A 20,691-nucleotide genomic window follows, 5' to 3' on the forward strand; every position below is an offset into this window, starting at 1 on the left:
TTTATATAGATTGCGAGCGTGACTGGGAAATGTATGCACTGAGTTAAGGGCGACTAGGTCATGAAATCTCCTGGTTATTTGGTTGTTCTTTCAATTAAATGAGAGGTTAGTAGCATCAAGAGATGGTTGCCACTGCGCAGCACCATAAAAGCCGCAGCTTGACACCGCGCATGCGCAGTGGAGTCCGAGTAGTTTGTTAAGACCAGCGTCTGATTCTGTGCACATGCGCGAGAGGAGAAACGAGCGGGTCCTACAGGTAGCGTAAGGGATGCCCACGCTCGCACCTGAGGGCACTTTTGCATTAATCAAGAACACAATAAAAAGCGAGCCTCCCTGACCGTCAAGTACCTTCGGGGGCAGTTCAGTACCGCGATGCGGTACCGACGGACAGGTAAGGTGACCTAGGCTCTTTGACACCATTCTAACTTTGTCAATAGTTTTGGTTAATTTATTTATTTTCAAGTTCTTCAGACACTACTCTCCCTGATTACAATAGCTATAAGGGAATAGTTTGGCTCTCTGAATACTACTTCAATTTTTTAGAAACATGTTTTTGAACAACACTATATAGGTCTCCTTTCCCGCTTATTACACTTGGAAGGAAATGGTTGGGCCTTGTTCACAATAAGACCAGTATACTAGCAGAACTGGGGAAGAGGTACCATAGGGTATATCTACATCAGTACCCTTTAGATTGTGCTTACTACCAACTTTTAAATAGACATCAGCTACGAGATCACAAGCTTCAGTGGGGATGCCACACCACTGAGGAATGGACACACTAGAGCATAATTTTAATAACAAGTCCCACCTAGAATTTTGGACAGGTGCGACTTAGAACTTTGTTTCCCACAGAGCCGGCCCCCTTCCTTGAGCTGTTGCCAGGTAGAGGTGAGGGGTTTTTGTCCTACAATTGAGGGTAAGTTGGACTACATGTAATATCAAATGCATGGCTATTGACAATAGGATTCATTATAATATGTCACAAGCATGGCACGCGAAATTTACAGTGGGTGTTGTTTGTTTTTTCTCTCTCATTTATTCACAGATATTCCCAGTAAATCCTGACACCGCTTCGCAAGATTACTGGTGTTGTATCTTTTTCTTATCTTTATTATCACTAACATAAATAACAGCAGCGGCTTGAATAAACATCTCTCTGGTCCTGAAGAAAGCCACTGATACAAAGTATTGATCACTAGGCTGAAACATGTCGACCTGATTTAATGACTAGTTTTAAATCTATACTGCTCACTGCACTGCTTTTTAATCCTGCCAGTGAGAGCAACCCAATAAAATTAATTTTTTTGCATCTCCCTAGGCAGTTTTATATCACTATTAGTCTTCCTCTTATTATTTTTTCGCTACACCATACCTTCACATATTGGATTTTAGCATCCTAGTTACACTAGGGAACATCTGTTGAAAACATCCCTGAGCTCCTACCTCACAGTGAGGAAGTTGTAGCCCTCAACAGGAAAAGGATTTCCTGCTGGGAGGAGGAACCCATATGATGACGCATGTCATCTTCGGGTGAGTGAGGGTTCAAGTCCTTAAGGGATAATTACCCTTTATTGGTTATATCTGTTTCACAATTCTTTTTGCGAGTACTTGTACATTCATCACACACAACCCACATGCTAACATATAGACCCGAGGTAGTATTGTGTTATTGATTATGTGTAGGGAAAGTTCTCCTCGTTGGTCTTTAAACTAATTTCCCTAGGACCCCACCCCACCCTTTTGTTGTTATAGCACTTTAAAAGCCCACAGACAAAATGTCTCGCCAGTGCAGAGCATGCGCTGGCTCAGGCGAGACCTAAAAAACCATCACCTGCTGTAGCATTCGTAGCTGACAGTGCGAGCTGTGCCTTCACCTCCAGCATTATTCTGCTGTTTCCTCGCGCGCATTCTGGTGAGCCCTTCCATGATGCTGCACTCTTGGGCTTGCATGGACGTGCCAGGAGCTTCCCCGCCCTGCGTTGTGCTACGTGCTTTCATTTTGTGTTTGGCACCACTGCTGTACACTGAGGCTTTCTACTTTGCTCCATGCTTCTGCCAGCCACGTTTTAAAAAAAATTGAAACAGCTTTGCAGCACATCAGTATTATGCAGGGGAGTTCCTTTATCTCTTTCACTGATGTTCCTTATTGGGTTTGCACCACGCTGTGCTTAAAAAAAAAAAAAAGATACAACAGTGCCATCCAGTGGCTTTACAGCACCACTGCACCTGAACATTCTATATAATTTTAATACATCGGAGCACCGTAACATTTCATCGTTCTTCACTGCAGGTACTGTTGACTTTTCTTTAACCTGCTGCCTCTCCTCCATTGCTCTTTGGATCTAGCCTTCTCTACCACTGAACCAGGTACTGTTGAGTTTCCTCTTCTTCTTTCCTGCCATCCAGACTGTGGACATATTTTTACCATAACACACAGTTTAAACAGTTCTAAAAGTTCTTCATTGGACTGTCCTGTACTAGTGTGAGAATTCGCTAGGGGCATAGAGTAATGTCGCCCTGCTTCACTACTTGTGCTTACTTCAACCTGCTGCGCTACAAGGCTTCAACCTTCTAAACTACAAGGCTTGAACCTGCTGCGCTACAAGGATTATTCATTTTTTTTAATTTTCTGATGTCATGAGCAGTTTATATTTACATGCTATATGTTTTTGTTTCCTTTTAGGGAACCTTTCTTTGAGTGATTTGTATTTCTGCATATGCCATGTGCTATTGTGCTTTTTGCTTTTTATTTTATGCCGTGTGGTCTCGCTCCACACATTTTACACTGTGTGGTCTCTCTCCGCACATTTTACAAAGTGTGGTCATGTTCCACGCATTTTACACTGTGTGGTCTTTCTCCTTGCATTTTACACTGTGTGGTCTTTCTCCACATATTTTACACTGTGTGGTCTTTCTCCACACATTTTACACTGTGTGGTCTTTCTCCACACATTTTACACTGTGTGGTCTTTCTCCACACATTTTACACTGTGTGGTCTTGCTCAACACATTTTACACTGTGTGGTCTTTCTCCACGCATTTTACACTGTGTGGTCTTTCTCCACACATTTTACACTGTGTGGTCTTTCTCCACATATTTTATGCTGTGTGGTCTTTCTCCACACATTTTGTGCTGTGTGTTTTATTCCACACGTTGTGCTGTGTGGGTCCCTCCCACACCTTCAACCCTTCTCCTTTGGGGTACTTTTGCATTTCTTGTATTCTCTACTTTCCACCCAACTTTTTCTTGGGGAAAGTGTTCTGGTGTTTTTCCATTTTTGCTACTTTCCCGTATCTGCGTATTCTATGTTTACTTACTTCTTCTCTTTTATCTTCTTTCTAACACCCTGTACTTTCGTGTTTGCCTGGCCAGCATACATGATCTTAGTACTTGGTTTCCTTTTTAGTCTGTTGTATGAATTTATATTTATTTTTTGTGTTTCTGTGGAAAGGAATATGGTGTAATAGTCGCTTGTACTTGTTTTTTCTCTCACATCCTATCCACTTTACTTCCTCTGCTTGCTCTTTCCATATTTCATTTTCACACCTTTTTTCAGTGTACTATTCATTATATTTCATTCTTTTATTTTCTTGCCTCTTTTTGATGCCTTTTAAAACTTACTTCCTTTGCGTTGTAAAGGAGGGAGATATGTGGTATCCTGCTGCTTAGCCAGAATTACTGCCTGATGGAATTTTAGTGTTTGGAATGTGTGCGTGCGTGAATCAGTTGGATGCAGGGCTGAGCAGCAGGGAAGCTGCTCCTGGTGGGGCTCCTACTTAAACCCTGACTTTACCTCTGTCTATCTAACTTACTGCCTCAATACATCTACGTGGTAAACTACCTGGCTTGGAGTGACCTTTCTTTAATACTACAGTCTTGTGATTAGGGTGCGTGGGAGACGGAGTTGAAGGACGCCCAGATGTAGGACGAAGGTTGCTATCTCGCCCCAGTCTAGGAGGGAGTGGATGTTGTCTGTGGCAGTGAGGAGTGCAGTCTCTATGCTGTGGTTACTTCGGAAGCCGGATTGGAAGGTGCCCAGGACGTGGTTCACTTCGATAAACTCGAAGAGTTGGGCGTTGATGGCCGTATCTATGACTTTGGCTGGGAAGGGGAGGAGTGAGATCGGTCTGAAATTCTTGAGGTCTCGTCGGTCTGAGGATGGATTCTTTATCAGAGTGTTGATCTTGGTGTGTTTCCAGTCATCAGGTAAGGTGGTGGTTTCCAATGAGCAGTTGATGGTGCAGCAAAGCTAGGGGCGATGGTGGCGGCTGCTCTGTGGAAGATGTGGTACAGGCAGGGATCCGTTGGGGCACCCGAGCTGATGCTCTTCATGGTCTTGAGCATGTTCTCTGTTATTAGCTAGATCCAGCAGAGCACAGTCTGTTGGGATGCAGCTTCGTGAAGTATGATGGTTGCAGGCATGGTGGCTGGATCTAGGGTGTCGAACCTGTTGTAGCTCTTCCTAATCTTGTGGTGGAAGAAGGTGCTGAGTTTGTTCCAAAAGGTCTGGGGGGCACGTCTGTGGTCTCACTGTTGGGCCTAGCGAACTCCTTGACAATGGCGAAGAGTTCCTTGCTGTTGTGTGTGTTGGTGTATATACATGGGGCCATCAAAATCTTTTAAGTGCTTAGGGCCTCTAAAGGTCTTAATCTGGCCCTGAGGCTGGCTACTAAAGCAGCTTGCCAGCATTATCACAGCTTGCAGAAAACCTCCTTTGGGAAGAGATGCAGAGCTCCCAAGTCGTGTCATGGGCCATATCATAAATGGTCTGGCATTAAACCTCAGTTTGGCGAAGAAGAAGAGAGCTATGGATATCAACAAGCTCGTGTTCAATGTGAAAGAGTTCAGTTTCAAATTGAAACAAGGGGGCATATTACCAACAAGTAGCGATATTTATCGCTAAATAGGCTTAGCGATGATTTTTTTATCGCTGCCTATTGCTAGATATGTTAGCGGAGAAAACATGCAATTAGCAACGTTTTTCTCCATTGTGCTAAAATATCCAGCGATAGCGGCGAAATGCGTGAATATCGCTGAGAATACAGCGATATTCATGCATTAGCGATGAAATGCTCTTAGCCATGTTTTCCACCTCCCATTGGATAACATGGCTAAGAACTGGTCTGGGCAGGTGTTAGTATTTGGAGATATTCGCGCTTAGCGCGAATATTTCCAATGCTACTCCTGCCTTGCTAATAGGCGATAGCGACTTTAGCGACTGCTTTCAGTCGCTAACTGGTTGGGTACGCCCACTTTGCATGTCATTAGCGATAAATATCGCTGACATGCAAAGCGGGACCCAAACCGCTCGCTATCGCCTACGAGCTGTCGCTAACATCAGTTAGCGACAGCTTGCTAATAGGGCGATAGAATTATCACCGATTTAGCGGCCGGAAACGGCCGCTAAATCGGCGATAATTGCCTATCGCCCCCCTTTGTAATATGCCCCAAGGTTTCTTCTTTGTCTTTCTGTTGCTGGTCAGGGCACTGATGCCTATGGTCACCTTTCAGTACTCTTAGACAGTGTTCAGGGATAGCACTTAGCTTCATTAAATTCAAGGTAGAATTTTATGTGCTCCATATGATAATTTGCTAAAGCGGGTCAGTCAAGGACCAGGCACTAAAGTGATACATCTTCAAAAGATGGGGGCTCCTCTCGCCCCGACCAATTGCACTGCTTAATTGTGCCAACATGGTGATCATATATTTCTCCTTTTCAAACTGTATATTCCTAATTTTCCATCATTTTTAAACCATCATTTTTAAGCCTCTTATTTTGTTTCAACTTTAAGCTTGAATCCACACTCGGAGTAATATGCCATTTTCCATGTTTCTTACGGGCGTCCTGTGTCCTTCCTGACCTCTTGCAAGAAAACGACTAATGCAGAATTCATTCAAAGCAATGTATTTATTTTTAAAAAACAATGCATTTCGGGCTACAAGCGCCCTTTGTCAGGGGTCACTGAAAAACAACAATAATAACAATGATCATTACCATCTAGACCAGCATTATACTTCTTGCTCAAACTTTCATTTTCAAAATGACATGTTGCTATGCAACCCTTTCGTAATCCCCCATACTGCATCCTTTCATAAACAGTACTGATGAAAACCACCTGGTGAAAAACAACCGTTCTTAAAGTAAACCAATTATTTCTCCTTTATTCACTCCGGTCCAACAACACTATCTACTTTCCCTTCCTTTTCCCAAACTACGTTCCAAACGCTATGTCGAAAGTCCCCATGAAGCCTTAGCCCCTTGCCTGGTCACCTTCTAACACTCTATTCCATCCTACAACAATCTGTTCAAAACCCTCTATTCCCTTCTGTCTTCATTCGTACATTTGTTGTTCAGGTTCAATCTCATTCCCATCCGCTCTTGTATTTAAACCCACTCCATCCTCTTCACACAGTCTAATCAATCTACATCACTATGCTCAAGAATTACACATTCCTTCAGTTTCTTTTTTTTTTATTTCAACAGATTTTATTAGCAACTTTTTCATATATACATACAGTACAGTGGTAGCGTTGCCTCGCTGGCTCCGTAGGGGTTAAAACGGGCTTGGTGGGCTCGATTGTATATGCATGCTGTGAGTCGTTGCACCCTTGTACATGGAAATGAAGAGATGAAAGAATAGGGTGAAAGGAAAGGAAAGGGGTGGAGATGGAAACAGGTTGTCGCTTGGTTATACTGTGCCAAAAGCACAGGTGGTCGGCGGTGGGATCTGGCCATCTCACAGGGGTTCGTAAGTTCCCAGGTGTCTGTCAAGGGAAGCCCACATTTCGTCTCTCGCCGTGTGGTTGTTATTGTGTGCTGCCGCTATGTTGTCTGCCCCCCTCAGGAAGGTAATCCAGTTGACCCAGCCCTTGAATGTGGCTTTCCCTGTGTTCTTCCAATTAGCCAGTATAGTTTTGACTGCTGTCGTGAGGAGGAGGTCTATCCGGTCGCCGTCCTCTTTTGATTGGATGTCTGGGGCCATGAAGGCCGTCGCTAGTCCTACAAAGCCTGGCTGTATGTCCCTTCCTACCACTTCTGTGATGAAATCGGTGATTCTGGCCCAAACGGTTCTGACACGGGTGCAGTGGAAGATTAGATGTGCAAGGTCTCCCTTCTCTCTCTTGCAGTTCCAGCAGGTGTCCGTTTCACTGACTCCTACCTCTGCGAGTCTGGCTGGCGTCCAGTAAGCTTTGTGTATCAGCCAGTACTTTGTCTGTGCTAGTTGGGGTGATATTTTATTTTGGGATGTGGACAGCCACAAGCGCCTCTTTTCTCTCTCGTTTAGTTGTCTCCCAAGGAGCTCGTCCCAGAATCCTATTGTCTTGTTGTTGAGTTTTGACGTGTAGGACTTAGTAGTTTCTATAGGTGGGAAGTGTGGTGGCCTAGCTTGTTCAGGTTCCTCATGTATTGTATGATTGAGGGTGTATTCTTGTTCAGCTTGGCTTTCGTGATAGCAGCTTTTATTTTGAGGAACTTATAGAAGTCTACCTCCCTTAGGTTGTAAATGTTTTTTAGGGCCTCGAAGGTCAGGGGAGTGCCGTTCTTTTCCAGCTGTTGAGGGGTGGATATGCCCTTCGTAGCCCAGGTGGTGTTGGCTAGGGGTTTCCCCTTGTTGGTAATTTTGGGGTTGTGCCATATGTACTCCCATTTCGGGTAGCATATGCTCTGGTCCATTTTTTTATCTACCTTTAATAGGGCTATTTTAGTGTTTTTAAGGATGGTGTTGTCGGCCTCTGGGTGTTTTTTCGCCGTAAGCGATGCTATGGGGTCCAGACCTCCTAGCATGGCTCTCTCTAGCTCAAACCATACTGGTGTGTAATTCTCATCAGGGGCTAGCCACTGGGTCCCTTGTCTGGCTAAGCATGCGGTTTGGAATGTCTTGAAGTTGGTTATGTTGAGTCCACCTAAGTTTTTTCTCAGCCTTAGTTTGTGCAGACTTATCCTGGGCTTTTTATCCTTCCATATGAATTTGTTGATCATGGCGTCTAGTTGTTTGTGGAAGTCTATTGTGAGTGTAAGTGGAACTATTCCTACCAGGTAGTTTATTAGTGGTGTTATCATCATCTTGATGGATTCTACTCTTCCCCACCAGCTAATATATTTGGGGGACCAGGTGGTAAGCTTATCCTTGACCTTTTTAGGGTGGTGTTCTCATTGTTTTCTAAGGTGTCTCTGAGGTCCCTCCCGAAGTATAGACCTAGGTATTTAAGGAGCTTCCTTTGCCATGCTAAGCCTGAATCTCCCAGGACCCCCCTCGTTGTATGGACGTTCATACGTTTACATTCAGACTTGTCCCTATTGAGTCTGTACCCCAAGACTTTTGCGTAAGTCTCAATGGTTTTCATTAGTGCCGCAATAGATTCTGTTGGCTTTTTAGTTATTATCAAGACGTCGTCAGCGTATGCAGCCAGTTTCACTGTCATTCCGTGTGCGTCTATCCCTGCAATGTCAGGGTTGTTCCTGATCATGCTGAGGAGTGGTTCTATTGCCAGTAGGAAGAGGGCTGGTGATAGTGGGCAGCCTTGTCTCGTTCCCCTCTCTAGTACTAATTGCTCAGATGTTCCCCCATTGACTACCACTCTTGCTTTGGGTTTGTTGTATAGGGCCATCACCATCCCTCTGTAGGCCTCACCTAGTCCAAACTTCTTCATGCACTGTTCTAGGAATGGCCACGACACTCTTTCAAAGGCCTTTTTGGCGTCCAGTGCTATCATGACCGCTGGGTCTGTACTGGTGGCCGTGCGGTTGATCAGATGGCAGAGAAGTCTTGTGTTGTCTTGGGAGAGTCTATTCTTGATGTAGCCTACTTGAGAGTTGTATATGAGGTGGGGGAGGTAGTTATTCAGTCGGCTTGCTAGAATTTTAGCGTACATTTTGCAGTCTACATTAATCAGCAAGATTGGTCTGTAGTTTTGTGGGTGTTGTGGGTCTTTGCCATCTTTTGCTATCACTATAATGTTGGCCTCCGCCATGGTGTCTGTCATTTGTCCCTTCTGCACACAGTGTGTGAATACTTCTACCAGGGTGGGTTTCAGCTGTTGGAGTTAGAGCTTGTAGAAGCTCGCTGTGTATCCATCCGGCCCTGGTGCCTTGTTGACTTTGAGGGACTCTACCGCTTTTTCAATCTCTGCCCCTGTTATGTTTTGTTCTAGTAGCGACCTTTGGTGATGTGTTAGAGTGGGTAGGTCTAGTTTGCTTAGTAGGTCTGCCCCCGTCTGCTATTAGGTTACTGTCCGCTTTGTACAGGTTGCCATAGAAGTCGTTGAATGTTTCCAAAATTTCTTTGTTGGCCGTGTGGGTCTTTTTCGCCCTGTCTGTGATTGCGACTATGGAGTGCTGCCTCTGTTTCGGTTTTAGGTAAGACGCCAGTGCTTTCCCTGCTTTGTTGGCCGTGCATAAGTTAATTGCTTTGTATTTATTTATCCACGTGCCTGCCCTCTCACTCAGGATTCTGTTTAGTTCGTATTTCTTTTTTGTAAGGGCAGTCAATGTGTTTGCGTCTGCGTGATTTGCACAGTGGCCTGTCTCTAGGACTCTGATTTCGTTCTCAAGGTCTTTGATCTTTTTGTTCCTTTCTCTATTCATCTTGGCCTTGATACTTAGGAACTTCCCTCTGAGGGTGGCTTTAAGGGAGTCCCACATGACGCCTTTGTCCACCTCTGCGTTGTCAATGAAGGACAGGTACTCCTTAATCGCTTCCTCAATCTCTGTGGCATGTGTGGGGTTCTGCAGTATGTCATTGTTTAGTCTCCATCTGCGGCTTGGGCGTTCGGTTTGCCTGCCGCTGAGGGAGAGACTGATGTGTGCGTGGTCTGAGATTGTTATGGGTGCTATGTCTGTGTGGTCAATGAGGTGCGTGTGTGTGGCTGACATGAATATGTAGTCTATTCTGCTGTATGAGTTGTGGGGGTATGAGTAGAAGGTGTATTCTCTCGCGTCTGGGTGTTGTAGCCTCCAGGGATCTCTAAGGTGAAGCTTTGCGCATAGGTTTTGCAGGGTGCTCTGCTCTTGAGTTCTGTGGCTTTGCCTGGTCGGGTGTCTGTCAATGGCTTGGTCTAGTACCTCATTCACGTCTCCGGCCAGTAATACCAGGTCATCGTGAGAGAGTTTGGCTAACCTGCTCTCTATGTCAGTCCAGAACTCCTTGTTTTCAGCGTTAGGGCCGTAGACATTGGCTATGTGTATGGTCTCATCCCCTTTTATAAGGCTCGTTATCAGCAGCCTGCCGTCTGCATCATTGTGGCATTCATGTATGGCTAAGTTCCTTTTCTTTTGTATCAGTGTGATGACTCCTCTTTTTTTTCGTACTGCTGGTGAGCAGAAGGTGCCGCTTATCCAGCTCGCCCTGAGGCGCAGCGCGTCTTCTTCTGAGTATTCTAGTGTTTTTCTACGCTTGACGGGATGGTTAAGGCCTTTGACATTTAGGGACACTACCTTGATGTCTGAGTTCAGCTGGCTAGGTGTCTGTGTCATTGTTGCCATGTAGGTGAGTGTTTACCGCGGTCTGGTTGTGTGTATCTCGTCAGTCGGTCGTCCTTGTGCCTTCCCCTTTTATTTGTCCCTGGTTTCAGCGTTCTAGGTCTATGCCCCCTGTTCTTGGGCTGAGACGCTGCACTGTCAATTCTGTCTCTGAGATGAGAGTAGTGTAAGGATAGAAAGTCTTGGGTAGGAAAGAGGAAAGAAAAGAGAAAATAGGCATAGAAATCAATAGCGGTGCACCACCGTACTCGTAGAACCCCCCTCCCCTGCCCTCCCCCTGCCCCCCGTGCTTCTTACTGTAGGCTTGCGACAGTGATGATCCCCCCCTCCCCCTCCCCGAGATTAGACTTTGAGATGGTAACGCTAGGCAGAATGTACAGTTATACGGAGACTCTACCCCTTAATTGTTCCGGTACTGAGCAGCTATAATGATTGCTTAGCATATTCAGTTCAGTTCATTTAGTCTTTATTTCGAATAAAATTCATAAAAGACCACAGAATAAAAACATTTGCAAAATATCAACATTTTTACATTTTACAAAGGAACCACAGTATTAAAAAGAATATGCCCTTGAGCAACAACAAACATTAAAAACAAGTTAATCAAAGCAGGGTTACAAGTTCTTTGCGCGTATCAGCCACATCCACCCCAGAAATTTAGCAACACAGATCACAGATTTTTCGGTACGCATGTCACGTAATTTTAACAGGGCTGTACGATTCCCCACACAATTTAAGGTTTTACAAATTGGTTTCAACCATTTTAGTCGGGGCAATCGATATGCTGGGCAAGCAAAAAACAGATGGCCAATACTTTCGACCTGGTCAGGGCAATAGGGGCATTTGGTGGTTGAGATCTTAGCCCATTTTGCAGTAAAGGAATTAATCGGCAAAGTACCCACCCGAAACTGATGATACAGCTTACGGTCGAGGGTTTTGCATATCAAATCCCAATAGGGCTCAAGGGATGGTGTTAACTTGTGTGTTAAAAACACTCCCGTTAAGCTATTTTCTGATGAAAGTGAGACCAGTGCAGATTTCTTTGCAGCCCAAAATAACTCTTTAAATTCCACTTTGGAAGGGAACCTAGAACATTCGGGATGTAGCCATAATTCGGAGAGGCCCATAGAGTGCAAAATTTGTTTGACCTCCCGCAACCAAGGGATTTTCTGGGCACCCCACAATGATCTGATCTCGCACAATTCGTGGGCATAAAGACTAAGCTCTTGGGTCGTCCAAAGGCGTCGCCAAAGAGCAACAAGACGATACTGTGCCATCTCATCCAAGGGTCTACAGCCTAAGTCCAAAAGCAATGGTTTTATGGGTGTCGATTGCGGAAGCCCAACTAAGTTCCGAAAGAACCTGTTCTGCGCTATGGTTAGAGCTGACAAGCCTTTGTAGCCCCATATGTCCGCGCCATACAGGGTAGCTGCATTGACCTTGGCCTCATAGATTTTTAACGCTGGTGTAATGCGTTTGGTCAGGGTTTTTTTTTGTTCTTTTAGCAAGCATCCTGTGAGGCGAACAAATTTCAAGATTAAAACCTCCAACTGGGGATTCCAAGTAAGTTGATGGTCAAGTGTCACGCCCAAATAGGTCATGACTTTGACCTGTTCAATCGGGACACCTCCTAATAAAAATGAACTTTTGATTTGTTTATTTTTATTAAAAATCATAAATTTAGTTTTTTCAGCATTAATCTGAAGGTCATTTTCTGTGCAAAATTCTGCAAATCTGTTTAAAGCTGCTTGTAGGCCACTCCGGGTCTTAGACAGGAGCAGGGTATCATCGGCGAATATTAACATGGGGTACTTGGACCCCCCCAGGGTGGGAGCGTCAGTTTGTGTTTCGCTAAAGAAAGCAACCACCCGATTAATAAACAGGAGAAACAGGGTGGGTGCCAACACGCAACCCTGCCGGACCCCTCGTTCGACAGGGAAGTTAGCGGTCACCTGACCCTGCTTCCCCCATCTTACACGTGCAAAGTTATCCTCGTGTAAGCGCCTAACCAGCTTTGATAGTTCAGGTGGAAGGCCCATGAGTCTAAGGGCATCCCAAAGCTTAGCCCTGGGAACCAAGTCGAAAGCCGACTTGAGATCGACAAAGGCGGCGTAGATGACTCCTCCGCCCAAAAGAACCACCTTCCAATACAACATGGTTAGGCGAAACACCTGATCTAGGGTGCTGGTACCTGATCTGAACCCTGCTTGCATGGGGGAGAGTATATTGTTCTGCTCAATCCACCCCTGTATTCTAGCTAAGGCCATTCTTGATACCACTTTCTGAATGGTATCAATCAAACTAATGGGGCGATAGTTTTTCGGTAGAGATCGATCCCCTTTCTTATAGACCGGAAGTATTTCAGCCCCTTTCCAGGATTGTGGTACCCTTGCCCCTGCTGCAATAGAATTTGCTAAAGTTGTTATGTAAGGGACCCATAGTTCTAAATTCAATTTAAAAAGGTCTGCTGGAACAGCATCTCTACCAGGGGCTTTCCCAGACTGAATGAGGCCTAATGCATGTTCAGTGTCCGAAATACAAAGGTTAAGCCTATCCCCATAAATTACTGGTGTGGTCCCCACACCGGGCTCATCTGCCAGTTGAACAATATTAGGGTCTTTAAATTGAATGGAAAAAAATTCCACCCAGTCCATGGAGGAAACATAATTTTCCGGTGTAAGTGAGTCAGAACCCCTACCCCACCTGACTAACTCCCAAAACTTAATTTGGTTGGACGATTCACAGGCTTTAAGGAGATCAAGCCAATATGAGTCATCCCATTCCCTTTTGGCTTCCCAAATGATATGTTTGTAGGCCTGTCTCGCTGTCCTAATGTCTAGAGTGTTTCTAGATTTAACAGCAGCAATTAAGATGCTGTGGGCTTCTCTACAATTTTTATTATACCAACCTTTAGGTTGCTTCACTTTCTGTTTTCTACATGGCCTAGTGAGCAATTCTCTAATGGCCACAAAACATGCCTCATGAAGATCAACAATAATGGGCTTTGCCCTGTCGTTAGGTGATAATGCACTCATCTTATCTCTGGCTTCGAGGACCAGTTCTTCTATTTGACGGACAAGCTCCTGATCAGCTATGAACCTCGACCATTTAACCCGTCTTCTGTTGTCGCTCAAAACTAGGTCTGATGTGACACAAGCTGTTTCTACCAGGGGGAGCCCTAGACCCAGGACCTTAAATACAAATGAGAGTGGGTTATGGTCGCTCTCTGGCCTTGTTACAATTGACATATCCACCACGACATCCCAGGAGTCAATATTGACCAAAATGTAGTCAATGCGACTCGCACTAGACCCATTGTTAAAAGTTGGTTTACCCACCTTGTCAGATAGGCTACGCCCGTTCACCGGCCGGAACCCCCATTCCAGGCAGAGTCCAAGCCAATGGAGAGCAGCCTCCGTACCCCTGACTCCCTTGGTTATTGCTAGTGGGGGAATGTTCCAGACAATATCATCATCCATCCCTACATCCTCAACAATGTTCAAGATGGGTTCAAATGAGCAGTTCAGGTCACCGGCCACTAAAACGAGCTGGTCGCTTTTCTGCTCATTTAGGAGGTCTTCCAAGTCATTAAGGATGGGTTGTTTTTTACCACCCTGGCAACCTCGGGCATAGATATTAATTAGAACAATATCCTTACAATTCTCCTTGCTTAGGGATAAACAAAGGAGATCGGGGTTCTTCACCAGGATTTCCCTCACGCTGAAACCAAGTGAGTTTTTTATCCATATGGTTAAACCACCCGATGCCCTACCCCTGGGGCCCTGCAATGCAGGTTTATAAAAATTTAGGAAACCTACTCTATACAGGGGATCAACTGACCAGGTTTCCTGGAAAGCGATGATATCGTGAGTAGTGATGTAATCAACCCAATCATCGTTATCCAGGCGACCCCTTAAACCTGCTATGTTCCAAGAGGCCATTTTAATTTCGTTAACTGGATTACTAGGGCTAGGAGTCTCAGTGTGTCCCAAAACTCCTAACTCTGCCGAGATTCGATCACAAACAGTGTCCAGTGTTAATCGTGGGCCCGAAGGCAACATGGAACATGCCGTACTGGGTGGTGCCTGGGAGGGCGAGATGAAATCTACTGGATGTTTTAAAGCATCCACCCCCCCGTGTCAATCGACCTCATCCAAGCAGCCAAACATATTAGATGTAGGCACACCTTGCCACCTGGTGCTCTGGGTGGGCCCACCATTTCCAAATCCTCTGTGCCTGGGCTTTTGGATTGTAGTCCAAGACCCTCCCAGGCCAAACTGCCGTTGAGGAGGATAGAAAAAGGTGAGGGGTCTAACAACGACTGAATGGTCATCTTCACAAGGGGCCCATGAACAAAGGTGCTGAGCTGTATGGGGGTCAGCAAATGACACCACTATACAGTCACCAGTAATGGATTTGTGAGTGCGTCCAACCCAAGGTACTCTTCGTACCATTAAGACCTGACTTCTTGGGTGACTAGGTAGCTGTCTATTCTTATTAAGCCAATGAATCACCTTATTTTTAAGAGACCAAAGGTTCTCTTTTGTTTGTAGGTCAAGAGTAGGTACACCAGCTAATACGATGACATATAGACTGGCCTCTGGCGGTAGATCGATGTAACCACCACGAAAATTCGGTCGGCTAGATTCTAAGGGTGGCAGGTTCTTATGAGTCAATTGATTAGGCTGTTGTACAACAGATTGTGGCCTGGATTTAAGACGTGCTACGTTCTGTTGTGAGCTAGTTTGAGCCCTCGCATTAGATGGTGTTATATTTCTGGCTGGGCAGGCTTGTTGTCTGGGTTTGGGTGGTAATGAATCCTGGGGCAGGGGACAAACACCAGGATTGGGAGAAGTAATAGCGCTATCCCCAACTATTGTGCGAGGTTTTGGTACAGGTTTAGATCTTGGGGGTGGGGGGGGCCGTGGGATCTGACTCTAGTGGCTGGGAAATTAAACCCTCATCCTGTGAAAGCCTAGCTTCCATTTGCTTAAGACTAAAGCTAGCCAGTGTAACTATAGTCCTATCCATTTCTAGCAAATGGTTTTCCATACGGGAAAGTCTAAGTTCCAGGGGGGCGAGTAACTTTTTAAGTGTGTCCCAAACAGTTTGTAAGAATTCCTCGTCCCTCCTCCTATCCCCCTCAACCCCCGCTCAATCTATCCACATTTGGCCCTTCTTTATTCTTATCCTGGGAAATTTCCACTAAGGGGTCAAACTCAACACCACTTGGAACAAGACTGGTGTCAATGCCTGGTAAAGCTGAGGTGGTTTTATCTTTAGCTTCCCCAAGCCCGGATGTACCCAATGGTCGTCGACTATTAAAAAACTGGGAACGGGCAATCTTTGCCTTTTTACGAGCAAAGATAGACCTTGCCAGACTTTTTTTTCGCTGTAGGGCAACCTTTCTAGCATTAACAGCGATTTTGGACATGGCAATTTTTACTGGTGATCTTTTCCCAGCCACATAAGTAGGCGGTGCAGGCTCCTCCAAAGGGGTTGGGATAGAGTCCTTAACTTGCTTGAGAGGAGATATAGGTGGTGAGTGGTGTATATCAACCACTGTAAGCAAGGGGCGAGGACCAGAAGTGCGCTCGGGGGTTATCGCTAGGGCCAGCTTTCCTAGGGATGATTTCTTGGAAGAAGCGATGTCTAGAGACAATTTACGCGCAGCATCTAGTTCAAGGGAAACCCTGTGCTGCATTTTATTTATTTCCGCATCAATGGCCAAATTAGTCCTCGTGAGGAAGTCATCCAGGGTCCCACTAGGTTTTTTAAGACCCATGGCAGTTTTACTACGACTGCCCCGTGAACACATTATAAAAACAACAGGGAACAAGGGCACAGAATAAATTTAGCGCAAGTAAAAACAAAGCTGATAAAAACCCAAGGGGGATGGCCCAGCCCAGACCTCTAAGACCTCGAACGGCCTCAAACGGCCTCAAACGGCCTCAAACGGCCGGCTCTTAGCCCGGCCTTTGCCCCGGGCTGCGTCCCGCGCTGCGGGAGTGATGTTCCTAGATATAGAGACCGTGAGGGGCGGTGGGCGGGCCAACGGGGAGAGCGGACCGGAAGGTCTGCAGGGGTCACGCAGGGACTCCTGGGCAATGGAGTCCCTGTCCACGCTCGCAGCCCCGCTGTGCCTCTCACCCAGCCTGGGTCCTTGCAACCACCAGGAACAGCAAAACAGACAAGCCCCCAGCAATGGACGACGAAGCGGCACCCGCGGAGCGGGTGCGGCGAGCTTCCACAGGAGGCAGGCAGGCGTCCAGCAACCAAGTCCCAACAGCTAACGCCAGGTATGAGCGCTAAGCAGAGTTAAAAGTGTCCCACAGCAAAAACGGGAAGAGGAGATAAAATACCCTCCAAAGGGCGGTGGGCGGGCCAACGGGGAGAGCGGACCGGAAGGTCTGCAGGGGTCACGCAGGGACTCCTGGGCAATGGAGTCCCTGTCCACGCTCGCAGCCCCGCTGTGCCTCTCACCCAGCCCGGGTCCTTGCAACCACCATGAACAGCAACACAGACAAGCCCCCAGCAAGGGACGACGAAGCGGCACCCGCGGAGCGGGTGCGGCGAGCTTCCACAGGAGACAGGCAGGCGTCCAGCAACCAAGTCCCAACAGCTAACGCCAGGTATGAGCGCTAAGCAGAGTTAAAAGTGTCCCACAGCAAAAACGGGAAGAGGAGATAAAATACCCTCCAAAGGGCGGTGGGCGGGCCAACGGGGAGAGCGGACCAGAAGGTCTGCAGGGGTCACGCAGGGACTCCTGGGCAATGGAGTCCCTGTCCACGCTCGCAGCCCCGCTGTGCTTCTCACCCAGCCCGGGTCCTTGCAACCACCAGGAACAGCAACACAGACAAGCCCCCAGCAAGGGACGACGAAGCGGCACCCGCGGAGCGGGTGCGGCGAGCTTCCACAGGAGGCAGGCAGGCGTCCAGCAACCAAGTCCCAACAGCTAACGCCAGGTATGAGCGCTAAGCAGAGTTAAGCATATTCAAAAGGATATACATCCCTGCACCCCTCGTCTGGGGGCAGGGGTCCTAGTCTTTTTCCCCCTTGGGACTGTCGCTGGTATGGAGCAATCTTGAGGTAGGTCTGTTCATTTTCAGTGCTGAGGTAGGTGTGTTGGCTGTGTGTGTGTATGGCTTCCTTGTTCAGTCAGTGAGGAGATGCGTCTTCCTGAGTATGTCTTAGTTTAGAGGGTGGCGCAGGGCCACGAGGTAGTGTTGGCTTGAGTTTAGCTAGTGGAAATGTTCGTGGTCATATGGCGTTGTTGTCTTCTTCGCCGTTGTCCGATGGGGCCCGTCTTTTTCCTGTGCCGGGGCTTTGGCTTTGGGCCTCCATTTCCTCCGTGGTGGGGCCTTGCAGATATCTCCTGAGTTCACCTGGTTCGTCGAACAGCGTCGAACAGCGTGGCGCCCTTCCTGTCGATGATTTTCATTCTCGACGGGCCTGCGAAGCTGAAGGTTATGCCTTCTCTTCTCTTCTCATCCTGTCTCTTAGGGCCAGAAAGCCCTTCCTGGTTTCCACTGTTAGCTTGGAGAAGTCTTGTGTAATTATGATTTTATTCCCGTTCCATGCCAAATTTTGGTTTTTCCTTGTGATGGCGGAAATTGCTTCTGTATAGTGGCTGCGGAGCGGTTTGCAGATGATTGGGCGCGGTCCTCGACCATGCTGGGGTTTGTGGGCTGGTATTCTGTATGCCTTATCGACTTCAAACTGCCTATCAAACTTTGCTCCTGTTAGTTGTGGCAGTAGTGTTTCTAGTAGTGCCACGCAGGATCCGGTCCGGTCCTCCTCTCCTTCTGGGATGCCCAGAAGGCGTATGTTCCCCCTCCTATTCCTGTCATCTTGCTCCGCCATCATTTTTTGGAGGTGGTCTGTGGTCTTTACTACCTGTGTCAGCTCTCTGCGTGTTTGCCCGCTATTATCCTCTAGGTTGCTGACCCTTTCTTCTGCTGCTGTCAGCCTTTCGTTAGCTTTACTTTGATCTGCTCTTATGGCCGCTAATTCCAGCTGCATTTTGTCTATTGTCTTCTTCGTGGCTTTAGCGAGCTCATTTCCTTCGGTTATTTTTTTAAGGAGTGTGTCTAGAGTGGTTTCGCTGTTCTGACTGTTCTTGAGCTTTGACGGGGAATCCAGTGTATCTTTCCGCACCTTTTTGGTGTCGTTGGTGGGTTTGCCGTCTTGTCCTGCCATCTTTGCGACCCCCCTTCTGGCTAGGTATGTATGGAGCCTGTCGACCCTTTGTTGTTTTGCGCCTAGTCCTTCAAGTCGGAACCTGCAGGGCTCTCTGATTGTCCTTGTCTTGGCTCCCGCCAGCGCCACTTGTGGGTGATGGTTCGTAAGTATTGCAGTGATCTAGCCCCTCTTAGTCGGTGTGATGGCCTTTTCCTCTGACCTTCCGGTGGTCTTGTGTTCAGACCCGTGTGGCTACGTACTTGGGCACGATGCACACTCGTAGTACACCTGTTGTCCTTGATGGCTTATTGGCTGCAATGTTGCTCCAGCGCCTGGCCTTATTTAATGCGGGATGGCGCCTATCTCTGATTGTTACCCGTTGTTATACTCTTTCCCTCTCGTGCTGTTGGAAATGCCGCTGCTTTCCCCTTCTCCCAAGGGACAGGTGAGGTGTTAAGGCTGTGGGCGTTGTGGAGCCGATTGCTTGGTGGCTGCTCTCCGCTGTGCGGCCCCGACTTTGTGTCTGTCTTGCTTTTGGGCTCTTCTGTCTGTCTTGCTTTTGGGATCTTTTGCGAGGTTCCTGAGGAGTGCAAGATGGCTGCTCGCTTTGTGCTTAGGTTTCGGTTTCATTTAAAAAAAAAAAAAAATTTTTTTTTTTGCTCGGCTCACCCTTAGCGCCTGTTTAATCTCGCTGGCCTTGGGGCGCTTGGGCACTTTTCCTTTCAGGTGCGCTCGTTTCTTGCCGTGCGGGTGGCCGCTCGCTTGCCGTTTTGGGTCATCGACCCGGCACCGTTCCTCCCCTTACACTGCCTTTCGTCGGACCTGGGCGCGTTCCTGTCTCTCTTTCGTTGATGCCGATCGCGCGCTTGGTTGTGAACGGCAGTGCTAGTGTTGTGAATGGGAGGAGGGGTGGGGCTGGGCGCAAAGATGGCCGCTATCACTATCTGCCCGTTTTGGTATCGGAGTTTAGTTCGCTTTAGTTCATTGCCCCCTTATTAGGTTCCTTTTTATCTGCCGCCGCTATTTTTGGCAGAGGTGCGCACCGCTTATTGTTAATGCGCTGCCAGCTGCCCGCTCCCTCTCTCCTTACTCTCTGTTTCGGGACTCTCATTGCGTTGCAGTTCACTCGAGTGCCGCCATCTTGGGCTTTTCCTCCCAGCTCCTCTCTGCGTTCCGATATCTATTGATTTCTCCTTTAGTTGGTTCTTCGCCTTGAGCCCGCTTCGCCCAAACTGTGCTCCGTATCTTCTCACATCCGCTCCTTCTGCTTTTTCCCGCTATCTCTGCCTGCAGGACACTTTGCTCCCCGTTATTTCTCTCGGGGTGGCGGAGGTAATGGACTCAGGCACCCGTCCTCATCACCGTCCAAGCCACGCCCGATTCCTTCTGTTTCTAACACCCAACTTTCCCCCCAATTCACTCGCAACTTGCATGCACTTTCCCATAATTAAATCTTTCACTGCACTGTCACCCCTCAACCCGAGCAATCATTGCTACTGGTCCCGTACCTGCCACACGCGTTTAAAACTCTCATGTCTCCTTTTCTTTCCAAAGGTGATTATTCACCCCCTTGACCCTCCCCTCTTTAACCACAGTTAACCTCCCTCCTACTTCCTAATTGGCCCTCTTTTTCCACCACCAGCTTACAAATTGATTTTAGAATCAAAAACTACATCTCCCATAATGCAGTAAACTTATCATAGCTGAAACCGGACCATCCCAAACTCGTTGCTCTGTAACACGCAATAAATGCTGCTAATCAAAACATTACTGACCACCATATAATAATATACATGTTTTTAGAGTTCATTTCCATCACCAGCTTTTGTCACGAATCCAAGTTGTTTTACTGATCCTGTGGACTCCCCCAAAAAGTTCACTGTTTTTCTAAAGTGATACCTGCCAAAGCGAGATCTTCCAATACAGGCCAGTGTGCGCTCCAAAGGGGCATGATCAGGTAGGCTGGTGAGCAGGATACGCATGCCAAAAATCATTGTTATTGTTATTGTTATTTGTATAGCGCATG

Source organism: Lissotriton helveticus, chromosome 1_2 (genome assembly GCF_964261635.1).
Source record: "Lissotriton helveticus chromosome 1_2, aLisHel1.1, whole genome shotgun sequence".
In the NCBI taxonomy this organism is placed as follows: domain Eukaryota; kingdom Metazoa; phylum Chordata; class Amphibia; order Caudata; family Salamandridae; genus Lissotriton; species Lissotriton helveticus.